This window comes from Eufriesea mexicana, unplaced genomic scaffold (genome assembly GCF_001483705.2).
Source record: "Eufriesea mexicana isolate 0111107269 unplaced genomic scaffold, ASM148370v2 scaffold4744748280, whole genome shotgun sequence".
Classification (NCBI taxonomy): domain Eukaryota; kingdom Metazoa; phylum Arthropoda; class Insecta; order Hymenoptera; family Apidae; genus Eufriesea; species Eufriesea mexicana.
The window spans coordinates 97,450-109,212 of NW_016907957.1; the positions used below are offsets into that span (position 1 = coordinate 97,450).

Genomic DNA, 11,763 nt, shown 5'->3' on the forward strand with positions numbered 1-11,763 from the left:
ACGAAACGCGCAATTATTTTTGGGGTGCGAGGGGTGGCCGGCTTGGCTCGAGCTGCCTCGGTGGGTGGGGAGGAGGGTGGTGGAGGGGGGAGGTGGAGAAGGAGGTGTATGGGTCGGCTACCCCAAAAGTAGTTTCTGCCTGGTCGTTTGATGGGGGTGGTGCGGCCACCACGCCCCTCATGCTAAGCCACCCTCTTTCACGTCGTTCCGCTGTAAGTATATGTGTATATCTACACACTATTTTTCTCTCTCGTTCCTCCCTTTCCCAGCGACTCGGCTAGTTTTCTTCCTTCTCGCCGCGAGGGTGGTATTGTGCTGGTCGAGGGTTCCAAGTCGACGACATTCCACGTACGACGTCGGTTGTATACGTTCCTTTGATAAAATTCGAAAAAGCGGCGGCTCGTCACCGAACCGATGCTCGTCTCGTAGGTTAGGAGGCAAAGTCGTTAATGAAATTTCTATTTCCATAGGGTTTAGCCATTTTTCCTATTTGCATGCTCGAAGGGATTTCCCCTTTCGGAGAAATAACGTTTGTTCCACGACGTATCGTGGTTACGTGCGTGTGTATATACCTCGAAAGAGAAACAGACATACACGTCTCTTCCTATTGTATCGTAACTGGATAATTAAGAATTCAAGGCTGTCGTAATTATTGATTACGTATCGGTCGTTTGCATTTTTTACGAATGTTTTCTTTTCACGAACGTCTGCCACGTAAAATATCACGCGAGCGTGTCGCACATATATCGGCGCTAGTACTCGTTTGGACGAACGTTTGGCAAAACATTCGGCTGAACTCGAACGGTCATCCGTAATTACATTCATGAAAGAGCTCTTTCGACGACTGATACGGAAAGTGAAACAGAGTCGGGAACGTAAAGGGGATTTATGTAAACAAAAAAGGCGTCAAAGTATGATGAGCACACTCAAGAGGATGAGTCGTTTTAATGGTTCTATATTCTTTATGAGTCGCGCTAAGTATACACGCGCGTTCTCGCGCAGACACATGGGTGCGCGCGTGTACGCGTAGGTCAGACGAAGGTACAGAGAAAAATGTACAGGGTAGCGGAGAGCAAGCGACGGGGGATGAAGAGAGAAAAAGAGGCAAGGCTTGTAGTAGAGTTTATGGGCAATGGCTGACGAGGCAGTGAAAAAGTACTAAAACCAAGAGGAGCAGATAAACGCTATGTTAAGCAGACCGTTTTACCAGCCATTTAATATAATCGGCTCTCTCGCGGAGCTCGGATAACTTCGGATCAGGACCGTACCAAGTCAGATTTCTCCCCTTTCCACATTTTTTCTCTCTCCTTTTATTCGCAACCGATAAACGTCGTAACAGCTTGTGCCGACATTACGAATGTTACATTTGATTTTTATAGTACTCTTCCAGCGATTCGATCTTTTTCCTATCTTTTAACCTTCCTCCCTTCGCGTTTCCCGCGAAACAATCTGGCTTTTACGACGTTATATGTTCGTGGCGCGTATCGAAACGGAAAATGAATCGTTCTTCTCCTCTCTAGCCGTAGGTTCATCTTTGATAGACTATATTCTCCTTTGAATACGTCGTATCATCCGATACGAGGCCGATAGTCCCCCAACGCAGCGTGGCAGTTTCGGAGCAACCATTTGTCACGCGGTCATTCGAAGCACGGCTACTCTTCGAAACGCGATGATCTTCGAAAACCTGTTTTGGACAACCCCGTTTAGGCCAATTTCCCATGGGGTGTACAAAGATCCCGAAGGGTAGCGGAGAGGAAGAGCAGCAGAGAGCGAGAGAGAGAGAGAGGAAGAGCCGAAAATCCGCGGGATTTCTCGAACCCGCCTTTCGACCAACCCCTAATCCGTTTTCTCTCTCTCCTCCGACGCACACGAACCTTTTCTTCGGAAAGTTGTTCACAGCGATGGTATAATCGTCCACGTCACGTACCGTGGCCTCCTAAAAATATTCTCGTCGCTATCGACGCGAATCCGGTACATACGCGCGGTATAATAACCTCGGAGCTCGAAATCCATCGAAAAGAATGCTCGAAAATTTTTCTATCAAAATTCTGTAAAATTATCCCCGTTTCGTCCGATTTATCGTCATTTAATTAAACCGACGCGGAGACTGCGTCGCATCGACGCGCGGCACCGCATTACTCTCGATTCCGTATTTCTGAAACGACGCTGCCGCGGTCGCGTTTCGCCGTAACAATTAAAAATCCATACTCAATTTGGCCGCCTTCCAGTGGTAATTCCGTTTTATTTCACACATCCACGCCGTAAGTGTTTTCGTAAGTGAACCTTGCACCCCGGTAGTATCGCAGCTCTCTCTCTCTCTCTCTCCCCCCGTAATCTCGAATTCGAATTAACTACACGGTTTCTTTGCCGGTGAAGGATGAAGCGTTTTACGGATTACTCCTATTTCGCGGTTCGCTAACGCCGGACTCGCGTTTCCGCGTTTTAAGCAACGGCTAGAAATAGCGATTTCATGTAAATGTGAAATATAACCTTTCAATCGTTTGCTCCTTAACGAGATATAAACGAAGCTACCCGGCTGCGTTGATGCGCGTGTCCAATTTTATTGATACGTTTGAAAAGTAATTAGCGGGCCAGTCTACAATTTTCCTAATGAACATCGTGTTCCGATAAGAGTAAACTGTATGTTCTACGTTAATTAGACGGCGCTCACTTTAATTAAGGCTTGCGCAACGTTCCGCATATTTGTTTGTCTCACGCGATTCTACACGCTACGTTATGGAGATTTAAGCATAGAGTTCCTTTTTTCCTTTTCTCTTTCTTCTTTTTAAACGCATAAAACTCGCCGTATTTGCGCTCTTTTTCTACCCGCTGCACACGCGCACGTATTAAAAATTCCCGGTCCCTTATAATTTTCCGGCTATAACGTTTTCCGCGAGATTTATTTCCTATTTATCCGCAATTTATTTTTTTATCCGAAGCTTCGCAGGGAAGGATGAAATCTCGGCGGTGCGTTCCGATATGGCTGCAATCAATTACAATTAACAGCGCCGGCATTAGCGATTCGTAATGTTTCTTCGTCACAGAGACAGCCGCTAAGCGAAGCATCGCGTTTGAAGAATTAATAATGTAATTTACTCGTTTGACGTAATACGCGCCCGTACATTATGATTTAACGCGCTATTCGCTGTAATCTGATTTACGGAAGTTATATCGCGGATCGGGATTAAAATATTCCCGCGTTTGCGCGATTCCTGCTATCTGATCGCCGCCCGTTTTATAATTCCAGCGGAGAAATTTTCCGGCCAGCGGAGCCTCGTTCTAATTATTTCCATCGTCCATTCTCGCGCAGATTTTTCCATCCGCGGGAAAACCTATGGCGGTATTAATTATCCCGGGGGGGGAGAAAAAAAAAGGGAGGGAAGAAACCGGGGGACGCGATCGGCAGCGGCGGCGGCGGCGGCGGCCATATTCCGATCGACGAGATTTAGCCGCCGCGGCGCCAGTTGTGCACAGCGGTTGGCGAAACACGTATAGAAAGGTAGCGTCGGTTTTCCAAGAGATGACGCTTCCCATCCCGACCCCAGTTGGAATGTCGTTCCCCTAGCTTCGATTTCCTTTTCTTCTTCTTCCTCCTCCTCTTCTCCTTCGTTTATCCTTTTCACCTCTCTTCTTCATCCGTGGTCCCCGCATGCAGATGGGTTCCAGCAACCAAGGTGAACCGGCCTTTCTGCTCTCTCTCTCTCTCTCTCTTTCTCTCTTTCTCTTTCTCCGTCTCCCTCTCTCTCTCTCTCCTTCTCTCGGCACAAACTTCTTCGACTCGACTAACGAGATTTGTCCGATTCCAGCCTGTCGTATTGTGCACTGATTTATTACGAAAAGTTTTTAAGGTTGCACCGAGCTTCGGTATATTTACTCGCGGACGTCGAGGTGAGAGCTTTTACTTACTATCAAGACGTTTCACGCCGGGTTCCTGTTACCACGGGAAAAAGGTTCTCTCGCGTTTATTCCCGTGTTTCTCTCTTCGACCCACGACCGCGTCGACAACGACGACGACGACGACGAGGAGGATGAGTCGCGTAACGACGATAATCGCGTTTAACTTTCATACGGCTGTAAAAGAACGAGGAACTCTCGGTAATCTCGGCGTTTAATTTCCGAACGGGAGAAATTATCACCGGTTTCGACGGGTAATCATCGAATTGGAAAGAAAATACACGGATGACGAGTGTACTCGGGACGCGGATCGTAACTGCGCGAAACAGCCGCGATATACTCGCTGCAATACGTTGTATATTTATAGGCGAAGATAAAAGCTTATTGCATTATCAAGCAATAATGTTACCGTAATGCCTGGCCGTAGATAAGATACACGGGCATTTATTAACGAGGGCCAGCGTAGGCGTTATTGTTGGGAAAAACAAGCGGAAGAGGCGGGAAGAAGGGAAGATCCAAAAATACGCGAGGGTAGGAGATAACCTTGCATCGTTGGTATTTTCGGCGCAACCTTACGCTCCATCTCGGAGCGGACTCTACGCCGTAGGTGTGTACACACGGCAGCTTCGATTTCGTTCGGGAGCGTAATGGAAAAAGTAGCAGGAAGACGCGTAGCGAGCCGAGCGGCGGAGTAACGATACCGGAGGAACAAAAGAAAACGCGAGAGAGAGCGACGAGCAGGCATTGTGCTGTCAAGTCGTACACGACAGTTACACTGGCTGTCCCGTTAACGGAATTGCACTTAAGTCGCTTTAATTGCGCGGAGTTACTGACCGGAAGTCGTCGTTATGGTCATCGCCCTCGCCAAAGGATCTCCCTTCACCCTTTCGCAATCTGATCGATAGCGATCCCCATCCCGATCTCGTAGTACGCCGCTGAACCTGCAATTAACGCGTCGTTCTACACCCGTGGAAATATTATAAAGCGCGGGAATGCGTGAACGCGCGTCGCGGTTCTATCGGCATGCTCCGAGCTAGACGTCGGGACGCTACGCGACGCTCGGACTGCGTTATCGACGCGATCGCGATTCGCGGGTTTCCATTGTTAATCACGAGTGCGCGGTCGCTGGACGACGTTGTCAGCGAGCGTGGAAGAACGAGGCGGTGGAGAGCTTCGCCGTTGGTCGGAGCCGGGAAACGAAAAGCTCGAAAGGGTTTGGAAAAATAAACAAGCGATCCACTTGGGTCGTCGTACCGCGCGATAAATATCTACCGGCAAGAGGCCCCTTTGCGGAATTCATCGTGCGTGTTCGAGTGTGCTCGTACATGAATCGGCGGGCACGCGTGTGTTGCGCAGGGGGTCGATTTAACAAACCATACGTTACGCCACGATAAAATCTCGCAAACCTATAAACTTCGGGCTCGAGCTAGGTGCGGGTACGTTATATCATAAAAATCCAGTAAAATAAGCTCGTAAACCGAAAGACAGAGAGAAAGGTGGAGAAAGAAAGGAGGAGAACGCGGCGGGAGTACCGCCATGTCCGCGACGCGATATACTCTCTTCTACTCGCGCGTACGTGCTCTCGCGTGTTTTACACGCGCCTGCGTGTGCACGTCGGCCCGGCCCACACGCGCGTCCTCCGCTACCCTCCGTTAAGGCTTCGGCTTTTGTCGCCGTTAATTAATCCGCGAGGTATAACGCCTCGACGGCGGTACGCGCGTATCTCTCGATAGGGCCCCGGAAAGCCGAATCTCGGCGGGGTTGCTTCGATTTCTCGGGACACGGGGGGTGAAAACAGCCAAAGACAAGTCGCGTGCCCCGCGACGAAATGCGACTTTCCGCTTTCGCGTCTGGTCCCCAACGTGGGCCCATCGCTTACGTTTATTCCGATTACCCGACTCGCCTATATCCGAGATCTTGTGTCCTCTCCGGTAACTATGGCGCGATCTATATAGACGGGAGAAGAACGATCTTTCGAGAGGCTAATTGGAAGACTCTCGAGGGCTAATGTTGGCTCCAGTGTACGTACACCGGAGGTCGGTATTCTCTTAATCGTATGGTAATTCTATGGAGATTGCATGGGGCGAAGAGAAGCTCGTACCGTGGATCGTTAGGCCCTTTTCGTTCTCGATGGAATATAACCTTGCCCTTTTTTCTCCGATTCATCGTCTTCTCGTTCTTCGAATCCTAATCAGTTTCCCTTTACCGGTCATCGATTTCTTTCTCCGGTTCCCCTTTCGTTTCACGACTCTCCGCTCCTCGATCCGAGCCTCTTCCTCCGGTGATCGATGACCGGCCGTGTTCCACCGATACGTATCGCGAGGGAACACGCGATTTCTTCGCGCGTATCGCGGAATCGCGACGGCTTCCTATCGCTTCGGCGCCTCGTTCGAGGGGTTGGATGCGCGAGGTGACGGTTGAATGGCATCCCACCATCGGGGATAACAATAACCGCGTGCTTCTCGGCACGAAATAAGTATCGTCGTGTCTCGTTTCGGCGCGCAAGATCCAACACACGCGATGTCTTCCACTCGGTGATGATGCACAGAGGCGTTCGCAGCGGGGTGAGTAGAGGCTGCGGCGCTGGTACGCGTACTTTTATTACGTGCCGTACATGCAGACGCGACCGTTATCGTTAATTTAATTCCATTTCGATTCCGTCGGTGTGCAAGATGACAAGAGAGTGACAGCTCGTCCTTGATCCGAACATCGCGCACGTCTGTCATTGGAAAAGCGTATCGGGATAATTTTATCACGGGTCGAATCGTCGGCGTGTACGACGAACGGGAGCATCGTCGGGAGTGTAACGCGACGTTGCATAGCGTGCGGGTTAGTTTGTCGTTAATCGATCGATCGTCCAACGTTCCGGCGGCTTTATCGCGAGACTTGCTTCGCGATCGAACGAGAGCACGCCGTTTAACCGATCGTTGCTGGCAATCGGTCCGATATACCCGATCGGGGGCACACGCGCTCTCCACGCGGTTCTTCCGTCGACCTAAGCAGCTCGCGCGCGCGCTATCTTATTAGCGTTACGGTTATCCGATAGATCGTCGGTAAGGCGTATACGCGGGCCGCGAATGCGATTAGAATTTCGATGTCTCGAATTCCGTTAATGGCCGACGCGGGAATACCATGCGGGGGGTTGGGGTCTCGCGGGTGTGGAATGGCTGCGAAAGAAGGCGCGGGATGTTGCGGCGAATATCGAGTAGCACGTAAAGGGCATAGATCAGGACGAAGAGCGCCAACAGGCGCGCGCGTATGCGCGAGAATAAAAGAGAAAAAAGCGGGGAGCGGGGGAAGGACAGGGAGAAACACGAAAGAGCTTCCATCTCTGGCTGCAGATTTCATTAAAATTCATGAACCGTGCGCGACTTGCGCCTCTTCGTGGTGGTCTTTGAGTTTTGCGCGTTACGAAGAACAGCCGGGCCGGTACATCCAGTGCCGAACTAGCGCGACGAACCAAGGTGGAGAACGGCGCGAAGAAGAAGAGAAGAAGAGAAGAAGAAGAAGAAGAAGAAGAAGAAGAAGAAGAAGAAGAAGCTACTGAAGAAGAAGTGGAGCCGAGAGATAGGAAAGGAGAGAAGGAAGCGTGGAACGAGGAAGAGCAACGTTAGCTATGAATAATACAGGGAACTTCTAATTGCGCGAGACAAAACTCGGTAGTTGGAAAGTTTCGTAGCCAGTGCCGACGACGAGCAGAAACTTTCTCGACTCTCGCTAAACTTACCGCTTGTTTCTACCGACCCTCCATATACGCGGCACTGTCTCGTCGTCGGAAGTCAGCCGCACCGAATCTCCCCTTCGACTTTTCTCGCAGCCTTCCTATCCACTGCTCTCCACCGAAATTTCTTCCCGGCGACGTGACTCGCTTGCTCCCGAGTTTCATCTTCGGGAAATCGCTCGAGACCAGACAGGCGAATCCGGGATAACCACGCGCGTCCGCCATTCGTGTGTTTCGCGATACACACTATCGCACGTATATTACCCTTTCCTTCGCATTTCTTTCCTCGTAAATCGCATTTCGCTATCCCACGCTCTACGCTCTACTAACGCGTAATTCCGATTTCATCGCGAAGCGAAGATCCGAGTGATTATTCGTCGGGTCGTTCGTTTCTGGCGAGAATAGGAGAGAGAGAGAGTGTGTGTGTGTGTGTGTGTGTGTGTGTCGTAGGGGAAGAGATAAACGGATAGTCGTTTCGGTTTCTGTTCCTCTCTTTTCCCCGTTCTAGCGTTCGCATAGAGGTACTGGCAATGAGAAGAGGGATATCGTTTCTGCGGGGAGGGTGTGTTCAGCCCCCGTACTCAGGGGTGGCTGTAACGTCGCTCGTAAAAACACCGTAAACTCGACAGCAACAGGTCCCGTGTGTCTGGTACAGAAACGGCGACCGCGCTCGAATATGACGTTTCGAGTGTACGGGGCGCCCCGGTCCTCGTATCACGGCCCTGCTTTAATTCCTCGCTCCTATCGCAACTGATTTTCTAACTGCTGCTGTGCGCGAAAACGGCGATAGCAGAACAGAAATCGTAGCAGTCGTTGATTTTATCTGCCGGAATAAACATTCCGCAAAAATTGCCCGAAAGGAAAGTGAAAATAACTGATATCGGTTAATGTTTCCCGCGCACGGCACGAATATTCGACATACGACTTTTCCTCTTTTTTATTTTCTCTTTTCTCCCCGCCACCCCCGTTTCTTTTTCTCCTCTTTTCCAATTCGTTCGAGAGATCCGCCGGTTAAAGGCGTTCGCCGTACGTGGATAATTCGAGAACTGGAATACGGGGTCTCGTGGATAGCAGAGGCAGTTGTTGCAGAAGTGAACGGGTGGCTTCTCCCATAGGTAGAATTTTCGCGACGAACGATTTCGAATTCTCGACGCGTAAAGAGTCTGCGGCATCCTGGCTGCATGCATTATGCATACACAGGGATGCCACGAGAAAAATGTCTCTGCAGCCGCAAAAGAGGGTTGCGTTTACGTGCGCAACGCGCCTGCCTGCATACGCGTACGTGTTCTCGCGCGGCACGCAAATTTTTAATATCATCGCTACGCACTTCCGGTAACGAGCGGTGAATTTTTCCACGCCGCTGTAATCACGCCTCTCGCTCGCAAGCCGCGAGAGCTTCGTTCCACGAGCTAACCGTTCGAGAGTAATCGGATAAGAATTAAATTGATCGTTGCTGCGGCGAACGTTCGTAAGGTTATCGTTTCCATCGCGGTTAATCGCCGTGGGCAGGGTAAATTGAAAAATTGTTCGGCCGTGAGATTCCGCGGATTAACGTATTTCGTAGCGACGGTTTCGACCTCGATACTTCCACGATGCTTTTTCGACCATTTGATATCGAGCGCCTTGCCCTCCCCTTCGATGAGCGGCTGGCGGGGATGAAGCTGAGCCGACAGTGGCGTCGGTCCACCCTTCCTCAGGGACGGATTACCCTCTCTAGTCCCTCTAGAAGCCATGCCCGATCTCTATAGCTCCATTAGAGTCTCCGCGAAGAACCGTATTATCCCATTTTTTCCCTTTTTTTTCCCCCCTCCCCCTTCCTTTTCCTATTCTTGTAATCGGAAGGCACGGAAAATTCGCAGCCTCTGCGAGACCTGCTTCGCGAAACGTTAACACTGCACCATTCATTTGCGCTAACATTTTTTCCCTCAGAGGTTCTCCGTCGGTTGCTCGGGTAACCGGACCGGGAAGCTACGGACCTGCTCGTACCGAGACACCTTTTGGTCGCTTTTTAATTCTTCCGGACGAAACGAGTTCCGAGAGGAAAGTTTCGCGTTAGTTTATAGATGGCGAGGATAACGAGATTGTCCCTCGGGACGAAGTTTTTATCATCGATACGGTTAGCGTGGGTTGTCGGTGTTAGGCGCGTAAGAGGCGCGAGGGTTCGTCTCGTTAGCCGGAAAGCGAATCGGGGCGAGACGGAAAGGTGAGGGTAGTTTTTCCAATGGTGATGCACCGACGCGAGGCGTGCGTTTATGACACCCGCGGGAGTCACCGGCATGAAAATGAAACGCGAAAGTCTCCGTATACTGTCCATCCGTGAAAAGGGATACTGGTCGGTTACGTGGAAAATTTCAGAACCTACCAGAGTTCGGGTTTTATGATTTTCCCGGTTGTAAAACTTATCGTAAAAATCGCCTGGTCCCTTCCCGCTGACCAATCTTCGTCTGGTCGAGAATTAATAAGAGACGTTCCAAAATCGGCGTTTTCCCTCGATTCTTCGAAATCTGTCCTCTGTCCCGAGTAAAGACGAAGCTCGAAAACGACTGTTCGTTAGGAAATATATTTTCAAATCATAGTCGGAGGGAACTTTTGAAATTCTTCGGAATTCTCGCTACGATTTTGCGAGCACCTGCAAAACTCTGCCCGTCCATGCGAATACGCTTCGGAGATTTTCCAGGCCAAGTGTCACCGCGTTATTCGTAGGATGCGCGCACCATAGATCATGGTGTTTTCAACGCCCACAGCCACGGGTACGCACACGGACAGCGGTGCACATGGGAACACGCCGACTGAGTTATTTTCTGACCATTGCCTCTTGTCCTCCCCACACGAAGCACACTCGCGTACAGTTTGGTGCACCGCGGATACGCGCCTGGATCTACGCGCGTATCCGTGTACACAGCAGCGTGTACGTGCACGCTGATTCTGGAGTTGACAAACGTCAAAGATATATTTAGAGAAGGATCGGCAATCCCCGAAGGCGCGGTCGATGGTACCGGGGACGAAGTTGACGAGCGTCGTTGTTTCGACGAGTAACGTTTCGGCGGAATTGCGATTTCCGAGTAGCGACCGTCTGTACGTGCACCGTTAAAATGCTTCGAAGAGGACAACGTCGTCGAAGAGCAAACTCTCGGGGACAGAGGGTGAAGATATTTCGTATGTACGGGTTCCCGTGGGTTACAGGCAGCGGTAATTTATTTCGTTACGCGCGTAATTCCGTGGCTCTTCTTCCACCTGGAGAAAACGTCTGGGTCTGGAATTCCGATGAAATCTAATTTTTGAATCACCCTGTGACTACGGGGGATACATAAACGATAGGTCGGCGGCGTGGTGTACTCGCGTGCATTGGAACGACGTTGCGACACACGCGCGAATCCTCGTCTAGGAATACGAACGCAGACGCTTACCTATACCGGGTGGCTCGAAAGCGGTGGTGGTCGACGCGAGAGCCACTCGATCAATACGCCACGTTGCCTCCTGCGCCTCCACCCCCAGGAACGTCGCTCTACCCCTGTCGCCCTCACTCCTCTCGCTTACCAGCCAGCTAGCCCTCTCTCCTCACCCCTCTTCCTTCTGCTCGATGTGCTGCTCGCTCCCACCCTTTGAAAAAGGAACGATGGAGGAAACATTCTCTCTCTCTCTCTCTCTCTCTCTCTCTCTCCTCTCTCTGTTCCCCGGACGAGAACTCCGAAGGAAATACTCCGCAGCTCAGCAGGATTTTTCCAGCCAGGAAATAACAAATATACACTCGGAGGAGAAACGAGCAGATTTTAATGCGAAATTCATGGGACATCGCGAGCGATTCGGTATCGAGGGTCACGCCGGAGGAACGAGACTCGCGTGGGCACGCGGTATCCCGCTTGGATCCACAGACGTTTATTCCACGAAATCAACCCCCGAATTTTTGTTTCCCTCGCCGGGCACGTTTGCCCGGGCCACCACGCGTTTTTCCCCTCGGCCTTTCCTCCTCCACGAAGACGGTCGCCGTTTCGCGGCGATTCGAATTCTATTTAAACGCGCCCGATTCGTATCGCGAGTTATTCCCTCGTTCGCCATTGCGGATCGTTGGCAGCAGATTAAGCCTCGGTGACCCTTCGCTGCGAATCGTAGACCCCGGCCCGCTTTTCCAGCCAGGTTATAGCCGATGA

At 50.9% G+C, this 11,763-nt stretch overlaps 1 protein-coding gene across 6 annotated transcripts in view; it reads left to right on the forward strand.

The window, feature by feature from the left end:
• exd (PBX homeobox extradenticle) overlaps positions 1-11,763 on the forward strand; it is a 45,052-nt gene that overhangs the window by 3,025 nt on the left and 30,264 nt on the right. The window lies entirely within an intron of this gene.